Here is a 10,377-nt window from a genome sequence, read left to right on the forward strand (position 1 = left end):
TCAAAATTAATCAAAATTAACTATAAAATTAATTAAAATTGATCATGTTCATATTTTTTACATAATTAAATTATTTTATAATATTTAATTATTTTTCGACAAGAATTTAACCGAAATAGCATGATTTTAAGTTAAAAAGGGCATGTAAAAACACATAAATTTTCATGTTTCCACACCCCAAAACTTAATTAATTGCTCGTCCTGAGTAATGCTCAAATTTGAAAAGAATTTTCTTGGAAACACTTTTTGAAAAACTCCTTCAGAACAACATTCTTCCCAAAATCATGAAATCAATATACTTATGCTCAAAAATAAGAAATTTGATAATTATGCTACTCAAGTATATATATCGTTAAAATTAATCTCAACAATTACTACAATAGAAAAATTAGACTAAATGTTTCTTAATAAAGACATGTTAATCCCTACCAATTGATTTTAATCCCTTATTCAAAATTAAACTGCAATCATTAAGCTTAACTGTGACAGCCCAAAATTGACCCTAGTCGGGAAGTGGTTTCGGGACCGCTAAACCGAGTCGTAAAAAAATTATTAACCGCCATAATTGATGCTCATTATATGTACATGTGCATGTGTGAAAATTTCGTGTTTGAATTTTGTTAATTGTAAGTGAATTTCATCGAATAGGACTTATGTGAGAAAATTTTAAAATGTGATAGGTCAATGCGTAAGGACCTATTAGTGCATGTGGAAAAAGGGGGACTTGCATGTCAAATTCCCCCCCTACTAGTAGTGGCCGGCCATGACAAGCATGGTAGACCAAGTGTGATGGGCAAGACATGTCATAGACATGTCTTGTTGGTGCATCATGGGTGGAAAAAAATAAAATAATGAGCATGGAAATTAAATAATGAAAGGGAATATGATGAAAACAAAAAAAAGTGTGTGGTTGTTTCTCCCCCCCCATTTTGCCGAAACTAGAAAGAAAAACAAAGAAAAAAATGCTCATCCTTTGGTTCATCCTTGGCCAAAAATTTTAAGGAGGAAGGAAGAAGAAAGGTTGAAGAGGTTCGGCCATGCATGTAGCTAGGCTAAGGTATGTTTGATGATGTTCCATGAGATGCATGCATGTTTTAGTTGTTAGCTTAAGTTCTACCTAGCCCATGGTCTAAATCTTGCTATGTGATGGAAATGACACTCGGCCATGGATGCATCATTCTTGGTTGATGTTTGATGTTGTGGTGATGAGGCATGAAGATGAGTTAAGATTCGGCCTAGGTGGATTTTGTGTTAATGCCATTGCATGCTAAATATGAAGCTTGTTAATGATGCATGTGATGGTGGATTGATGATTCTTGAATCTCCTTTTTAGCATTTTTGAGTGAGCACATATGTGCATTGGTTGCTAGATGGGGAAGAATCGGCTAGCAAGTTGTGTGCTAAGGCCGAATATAACTTTTGCATGTTAATGAGCAATGCATGTGTTAAATTGATAGAAAGGGAGAGGATGCTTTACTAGTGTGTATATGTGTGTATTAGCCAAGTTTTGAACTTGAAACAAGATGATATGTATAATCAATACAAGTAACCATACTTGTAGGAAGTATTAAGCATATAATCGGCCCCAACATAGACATGCATATTCGGCCATAGGAAGAAGATTTGGTGTTGCATGTATTCGGTTGGAGGCAAGCATATTGATGCTTTTGTCTTGGCTTAGAAAATTCAGCCAAGGGGAAAAATTAGCTAAAATGTTGAGTTTGATTCATGATTCCGTACATATGTGACCTTAATGTCTAATGTATAAATATGGGCTAAGTGCCTTGTGTTCCTCTTTTCGATGCTCAAATGATTAAATCAATTTATTTGTTTAATTAAGCTCAAGAGCAAAGGGGAACTAAATCCGATAAAGGGAAGGAAAAAGTGGTCGAATAGCTATCGGAATCGTTCGACAACACCCGAGGTAAGTTCTTGAGTAAGAGAGCTTAAATTAAGATTTGATTAGATCATGTTTTAAGCAAATCAAAATCATACTCTTTGTGTGTGGCTATTGAGCCGAAATTGCAAGAATGATAAGTGTCTTGTGTTTGAGTTTTGCTAACGAAAATGAAATACGAATGTGCCATGATTTATGATTAAATGTGCATGGTTATTTGAATGATGTCCGGGCTAAGTCCCGAAGGCTTTGTGCTAAGTGACCATATCCGGACTAAGATCCGAAGGCATTTGTGCGAGATACTAAATCCGGACTAAGATCCGAAGGCATTTGTGCGAGATACTAATTCCGGGCTAAGCCCGAAGGCATTTGTGCGAGTTACTAAATCCGGGTTAAGTCCCGAAGGCATTTGTGCGAATTACTATAACCGGGCTATGTCCCGAAGGCATTTGAACGAGGAGCTATATCCGGTTAAATTCCGAAGGTACGTGATTTGGGAATGAATGATCTTGCTGTAAAAATTTTAGTTAATACTCTAGAAACATCCCAACATTGAGGTATGTTTCGTATGTGCTTGAATTTAGTTGAGCCCTTACAAATAAGTATTCGCTTAGTTGATAAACGAGCTACAGGCCTTTGGCTAAGTTGATCTTTTGTGTATGTACATAAGGGTTGATAATGTGAAGCAAGTATGATATCAAAAATTTGTGCATATGAAATTATCCGTTTAGCTATATGAATGCTATACTTTTGTTGTGCTGGAATTCCTTGCTCAAAACTTACTAAGCATAAATTGCTTACTCCGTTTCATTGCTCCTCTGTTTTATAGATTTGGTTCTCCAGCTATCGGACTCGGGATCTTGAAGTCAAAGTCGCCCACACTATCAAAGCCCCCCTTTTGGTACAATTTTGGTTGAACTTCGAAATGGCATGTATAGGACTACCCGTTTGTTGTGGGTCGTGGACCATTTGGACTTGTATAATTTTGGATAGCCATGCGAAAATGGCTTATATGTGTTTGAGTATAATGTTATAATCATTTGGTGTGGATATGCTTGACAAGGATTAGCCATGGGAATGGTTAATCACTATCATAAATTGTGCTATTTATGCAAAAAGGGCTAGTTGAATCATGGAAACCATGAAATAGGTAAAGTCTACCTTAAAGGCAGATGCTGATAGCAGCAGTGTTGTAGATTTGGAAAATCATTAAAAATAGTAGGAATGGAATTAAGTAGTGAATAAATTATGTAAACGAACCTTGATTACTCTATTTTCATAGGAAAGTAACGAAACAATCATACGGATAGTATGTTAAGAGATATTCAGGTTCTCGTGAGACAGGTCCAGAACGGTTTCTGGATTCCCTGTTCCGACTTTGGAAATTCATTATAAATTAACCAGAGATAATTAGGAGTCATACCATATATGTATAGATTCCTCTCTGAGTCTAGTTTCTATAGAAACAAACGGCATCAGTATTGAAGCTCTGTGCAGGGAGATATCCAGGTCGTAATGCGCAAAGGTCAGTGTAGTCGATCCCTGTAACATGGGAGACTTTGACTAATAAACTGTACTAATTGGCCCGACCAAAAATTCTAGAAAAAAATATGTAGATGGGCATATGAGTCTAGTTTCAGGGAAAAATCACGAAACTGATTTTAGAGTTGTGAAACTCAAGATATGATTTTTAAAGCGACTAGTACGCAGATTGGCAGTGTCTGGGAAATTTTTTTATAAGGGGTTTAAAGTCTGTTAACACCTCGTGTTCGACTCCGGTGTCGGTCTCGGGTTCGGGGTGTTACATTAACTGATGTTTTCATATGTTGAATAGAGCAATTTCTCCCCACTAATGTAGGTAACATTGGAACTTTGAATCAATAGGTCTTTAACAAGGTTGTAACGTGGCTGGGCTTAGGGGTAGGTAAAAGAGAGATAATTTTAGGTTTAAAAAAACCCTAGACTCAGCTTGTATCAGACCTTTCGAAATAATTACCTTCAATACATCCACTTTTCTTTCCTTTTCACATGCTCTTTAGTGCAATTTACTTCAAGTACATATGCTTTCTTTTTTCAAGTATTTTACTGCATGTACTACAATTTTTAGAGCATTTCATACTTCTTTGCAACTCCCCTAAACTTATTTTCAAAGAATACTCTGAATAGTACTGAGTTTAGTGTTTGGGACATTTTTAAGGTAATTAAGAAAGTGATGGCTAACTTTGTAAGGGTTCAAATAAAATTAGGCCATAAAGTTTCAAAGTTGAGTTTCAAAGGATAAAAATTTCATCATGGTTGGCTTGAAAGGCTCAAACAACAGTTGCCTAAATCATTTTCAACGTTCCATGCTTCTTAGGATTTCGCCTCAAGAAACTACTAAGTCAATTCTAAAGACTTAAACTTTCATGCATGCCTAACTTTCCTAAAGAACTAAAATTTTATAGTATGATTTGCATGCTTTATTAGAAATACATTTCATGTCATTATTAAGCTAACATAACAATTTATTGAAATAATCAAACTTTATGCATACTTAAATTTAACATACTTAACAAAATTCAAATTTATTGAACAAAAATATATCATATTTATACTTAAAAGAAAAAAATTATTCTGAGTAGAAATAATTTCAATTTTCGGTCCCCCCAACTTAAAATGAATAATGTCCTCATTCTTTAAAGTGAATAGATACTATACACCAAGTAGGATTCCAAAAAAGAGGAGGTGAGTCAATTTGACTGCTTAAGTACCGAGCTCTTCCTAGATCCAATCCTAGACATGAATATACCTATTGCCACACTTTAGACTTTACTACTTGTCCATATTTACTTTTGATTCCCATCTCTTGTTTTATTGTGCAGACATAAAAAATTCCTAATTAATCCTAATTCTAAGCTAAGTTGATAAAAATTAATATATAAATTATAAATAATATAATTATATATTAAAGTTTATCAAATTATTAATAATATTAAAGATATTTATTCTAAAAGCTTTTTGAAAATATTCACAAAGAAAGTCACCTATTTTTTATTATTTACGAAAAGAGCGACTAAATTTTAAAAATAATTCAATTACGTCCCTAGACTTAATGAAAATTTAAAATTGAGTTGCAAATTAAAACTTGGATCAAAATTGACCTTTTTATTTGAAACTAAAAATTCATTTTTCCATTTAGGGGATAATTTCTTGGAAAATTATGTCAAAATAAATTCCCAGGAAAGATTGGAGGGGTCACAAACGGTCCCGCTTAAGTTTCAATCTCCTAAACAGAATTTATTTAAACATACTTTACCCAAAAATATACCCTAAATCATTTATTCAAAAAGAAAAATGAACAATTAAGTATCCGATAAAACGAACGAGATTTTATCCCGTTCAATTTTATCTCCCCAATAATGTTTCAGGCGCTGAGCATTAACTCGGAAATTACCTCCTTTACCTTGGAGTTCAACAACTCGTATGGATAGACTTGGTGAATCGTAAATGGACCGAACCAACGTGATTTTAGCTTACCTGGAAAGAACTTTAATCTGGAATTGAACAACAAGCCTTGCTGACCTACTTCAAATTCTTGAACTCGAATGTAGTTATCATGCCATTTCTTGAGTCTTTCTTTAAGTAATTTGGCATTTTCATATGAGAATATTTGGAACTCTTCTAACTCATTGAGTTGGAACATCCGTTTCTCTTTCGCGAGCTTAGGATCCAAATTAAGCTGTTGAAGAGCCCAGTAAGCTTTGTGCTCTAACTCCAATGGTAGATGGTAGGCTTTCCCAAAGACCAACCTATAGGGTGACATCCCTAACGGTGTCTTGTATGATGTTTTGGAAGCCCATAAAGCATCATCTAATCTTGTGGACCAATCTCATTGGTTCGGGCAGACTACCTTCTCAAGTATGCCTTTGATCTCCTTATTTGCCAGTTCAGCTTGCCTATTTGTCTGCAGATGGTAAGCTGTTGCAACCTTGTGTTTCACTCCGTGCTTGTCTAATAACCATTTTAACCACTCATTCATAAAGTGGGATCCTTCATCACTGATGATAGCTCTTGGGGTTCCAAACCTTGTGAACAGCAGAAACTTCATCACAACCTTAGCATCGTTTGTAAGATATGCCTCAGCCTCGACCCACTTAGACACATAGTCTACTACTACTAGTATGTACTTGCGACCGCAAGACGGAGGAAAAGGACCAAGAAAGTCAATACCCCATACATCGAAAAACTCTACCTCAATGATGTTTGTTCGAGGCATCTCATTTTGTTGGTGACATTTCCAACCCTTTGACATTGATCACAGCTCTTCACGTAAGCATATGCATCCTTGAATAGTGTTGGCCAAAAGAATCCGACTTGCAATACTTTGGCCACTGTACGTGTACCTCTGAAGTGTCCCCCACTTGGAGCTGAGTGATAGTGGTATAAAATATTCGGTATTTCATCTTCTGCCACGCATCTCCTGATCACCTGGTCTGCACACTTTTTAAACACATATGGCTCTTCCCAGAAATAGTACTTCACATTGTGAAGAAACTTTTTGCTTTGTTGATACGTCTTATCAATTGGCATCAAACCACAAGCTAAATAGTTAGCAATATCAACAAACCAAGGGGTATTATGGAAATGATTTACCTTCAGGATATGTTCATCTGAAAACGTCTCCTGAATTGGTATAAGAGGAGAATTCCCTTCTTTTGGCTCCAATCTAGACAAGTGATTTGCTACTTGATTTTCGACTCCCTTTCGATCTTGAATATCTAGATCGAACTCGTGAAGTAGAAGTACCCATCGGATCAGCCTCGGCTTAGCATATTTCTTTGCAAGTAAATACTTAATTACCAATGGTCCATATAGACAGTCACTTTGGTACCTACCAGATAAGATCGAAACTTGTTGAAAGCAAACACAATAGTAAGTAACTCTTTTTCTGTTATTGTATAATTCAGTTGAGCTCCTGTTAGGGTTTGACTTGCGTAGTAGATGAGATGAAAAACTTTGTTCCTTTGCTGGCCCAAGACAGCTCCAATTGTGAAGTCACTTGTGTCACACATCAATTCGAATGGCAAATCCCAGTCTGTGTAACGATTATGGGTGCCGTGACTAATCGACTCTTCAAATCATTGAAGGCTTTTAAGCATTCCTCATCAAACTTGAATATAGAGTCCTTTTCTAATAATTTGATAAGGGTTTAAAAAATTTGGAGAAGTCCTTGATAAATCTTCGATAAAAATCAGCGTGGTCCAAAAAGCTCCTAACACCCTTTACAAATGTTGGAGGTGGGAGTCTCTCAATATCGACTAACTTTGCTTTGTCTACCTCAATCCCATAATGTCTCGTTATCCGATGCCCTAGAACAACTCCTTCTCGTACCATAAAATGACACTTTTCCCAGTTGAGTACGAGATTCGTTTCTTCGCATTGCCTTAGTACCTTAGTTAGATTGGCTAAGCAATCATCGTAAGTATCTCTGAATACTAAAAATCATCTATAAAAACTTCCAAATATGTCTCAACCATGTTAGTAAAAATAGACATCATACATCTTTGAAATGTAGCAGGTGCATTACATAAACCAAATGACATGAGTCTAAATGCAAACGTATCGTACGGGCAGGTGAATGTCATTTTGTGTTGATCTTTCGATGCTACTGTAATCTGATTATACCCTGAGTATCCATCGAGAAAACAGTAGTAATCTCGTCCTGCGAGTCTATCCAGCATCTTGTCCAAGAACGAAAAAGGAAAATGATCTTTCCTAGTCGCCTTGTTCAGCTTCCGGTAATAGATGCTGATTCTCCATCCCGTAATCGTTCTAGTTGATATGAACTCATTGTTCTCGTTCTCTACAATGGTGATACCTCCTTTTTTTGACACGTACTGGACCGGGCTTACCCATGAACTGTCTGAGATGGGATAGATGATACCCGCATCTAACCACTTGATGATCTCTTTTTTTACTACGTTCTTCATGATGGGGTTCAATCTCCGTTGTCCATCGATCGTCCCATTTTTTGCCATCTTTCAGGATAATCTTGTGCATGCATACAGATGGACTAATGCCATGAATATTGACTATGGTCCATTCGATGGCCTTCTTGAATTGTTTCAGAACTAAGATAAGTTTCTCTTCTTGCTTAGTGGTTAATTCTGCTAAAACAATCACAGGCAGAGTAGAAGCGTTACCTAAATAAACGTATTTTAAATGAGAAGGTAATACCTTGAGTTCTAATTTAGGTGGCTCCTCAATCGACACTTTTGGTTGATAATAGTCCCTCTTTTCTAACTCCAAAGATTCAAAATGGGATTGTGGATTAATTCCCCTTTGATTAGCTTCTAGCAAAGCTAAGTATTCATCCTCCTCTTCATCATTTGGAGGATCCGATGTCAAAATTCTTTCCAGTGGGTCCTCAACATAGTTGAGTTCCTTCTCCACTATTAAATCCTCTAAATCAGATACTGCAGAGCAATCATCCATTATGTCAAGAAATCGCATAGACTTAAAGACGTTAAATGTTACCTAACTCATCCTGAACACGCATAGAGAGTTCGCCCTTCTGCACATCAATAAGGGTCCTTCCAGTTGCTAGGAACGGCCTTCCTAGGATGATTGGTACTTCTTTGTCTGCTTCAAAATCTAGAATTACAAATTAAGTAGGAAAGATAAACTTATCTACACATACCAATAAGTTATCGATTTTTCCTTCTGGATGTGCTAAGGATTGATCTACTAGTTGAAGCGTAACTGTAGTTGGTTTAACTTCTCCTATCCCCAACTTCCTAAATATTGACATAGGCATCAAGTTGATACTTGCACCTAAGTCACATAATGCCTTACCATAATATGTTGCTCCAATGTTGCACGGTATGGTAAAACATCTAGAATCCTTCAATTTTAGGGGTAGTTTGTCTTGAAGATATGCACTGCATTCCTTCATCAGAGCTACCATCTCAAATTCTCCAAGTCTTTGTTTCTTAGACAAGATATCTTTCATAAACTTGACGTAGTTTGGCATTTGCTCAAGTGCTTCAACCAACAGGATGTTGATGTAAATTTGCTTGAACACATCAAGGAACTTCTTGAATTGAATCTCTTGCTTCTGTTTCTGAAGTCTTTGAGGGTAGGGTGGTGGTGGTTTCATTACTGGGACAGATTCTGGTTGATTCGTCTTTGGCGGCAATTCTGCATCTAACGATGTTGTTAGTTTATCCGAATTAGCTGGTCCTAAGGTTACTTTGTTGGGTTTTCCAGATTCTGGTTCTGGTGAAACTAGAATTTCAACACTTGGTTGAACTTCTTCTGAATCTTGAGCGTCAGCTGACTCCTTTTCAACTTTGACAATGTTGGGCTCTACTGTCGTTCCGCTCCTTAATGTCAATGCTTTACAATGTTCCTTCCCCAGATTTCTCAGATTCTCTGTGTCACTAGGTAGAGCACCTTGTGGTCGGTTCCTGAGTTCAGTAGCAAGCTGGCCCACTTGATTCTCTAAATTCCTTAAAGTGGCATCGTTTTTTGCCATGTATGCCTTCAATAGATTCTCTAAGCTATTGAATGGTTCTGCTTGGGTTTGTTTCTGAACTTGTTGGGGGAAACTAGGCGGCTGAGCTGGTCTAGGTTGGACGTAAGTGTTACTGGTTCCAGTCCCTTGGTTACTCTAGGAAAATTCAGGTGATTTTGCCACGATGAGTTATAAAAGTTGGATTGCAGTCCTTGCCTCCCTCAGTTTTGGTTTTGGTTACCCATGTAATATACAGATTCAGGGTTCGATGGATATTCTTCAAGCAAATGTCCTTCCCCACAATACACATAGGCTATAGTCTCAAATTGGTTAGGTGGTTGGGCTACAAAACTGTTAGACCTATTAGTGGTAAGATTCTTAAGCATTGAGGATATTGAAGATACCTGAGATGCGAGTGAAGTGAGAGCATCCACTTCATGTATTCCAGTGACTCATGTTCGTAACGCTACTCGATTGGTTGGCCATTGATAATTGTTGCTGACAATCCTTTCAATAATTTTGTAAGCCTCATTATAAGACTTAGAAATGAGAGCACCATTAGCAGAGGCGTCCACTACCATCCTCGTGTGAGCGCTGAGACCATTATAGAATGTCACAAGTTGAATGCAATGTTGGATTCCATGATGAGAGCACTTTCGCAATAACTCTTTGTACCTTTCCCATGCCTCATGCAGGGACTCATCATCCATTTGTTGGAAGGCAGTGATCTCATTCCTCAACTTGGCATTCTTGCTCGGCGGGAAATACTTCATGAGGAATCTCTCGACTCACTCTTGCCATGTAGAAATGGAGTTCAGTGGCAATGAGTTCAACCAAGTACGAGTTCTGTCCCTTAGCGAACATGGGAACAGCTTCAGTCGTAATGCATCTTCAGGTACTCCGTCTAACTTGAAAGAATCGCTCACTTCCATAAATAGTCTTAAGTGAAGATGAGGATCTTCAGTAGGCATTCCACTAAATTGAC

General features: G+C 37.1%; 1 non-coding gene across 1 annotated transcript; it reads left to right on the forward strand.

Moving 5' to 3' along the window:
- Positions 1-10,028: 10,028 nt before the first annotated feature.
- Positions 10,029-10,135, forward strand: LOC121214140 (small nucleolar RNA R71). Its single transcript, XR_005909726.1, has one exon. It is a non-coding gene; the product is annotated as a small nucleolar RNA R71 (small nucleolar RNA).
- The last annotated feature ends 242 nt before the right edge of the window (positions 10,136-10,377 follow it).

Source organism: Gossypium hirsutum, chromosome D01 (assembly GCF_007990345.1).
Source record: "Gossypium hirsutum isolate 1008001.06 chromosome D01, Gossypium_hirsutum_v2.1, whole genome shotgun sequence".
Lineage (NCBI taxonomy): Eukaryota > Viridiplantae > Streptophyta > Magnoliopsida > Malvales > Malvaceae > Gossypium > Gossypium hirsutum.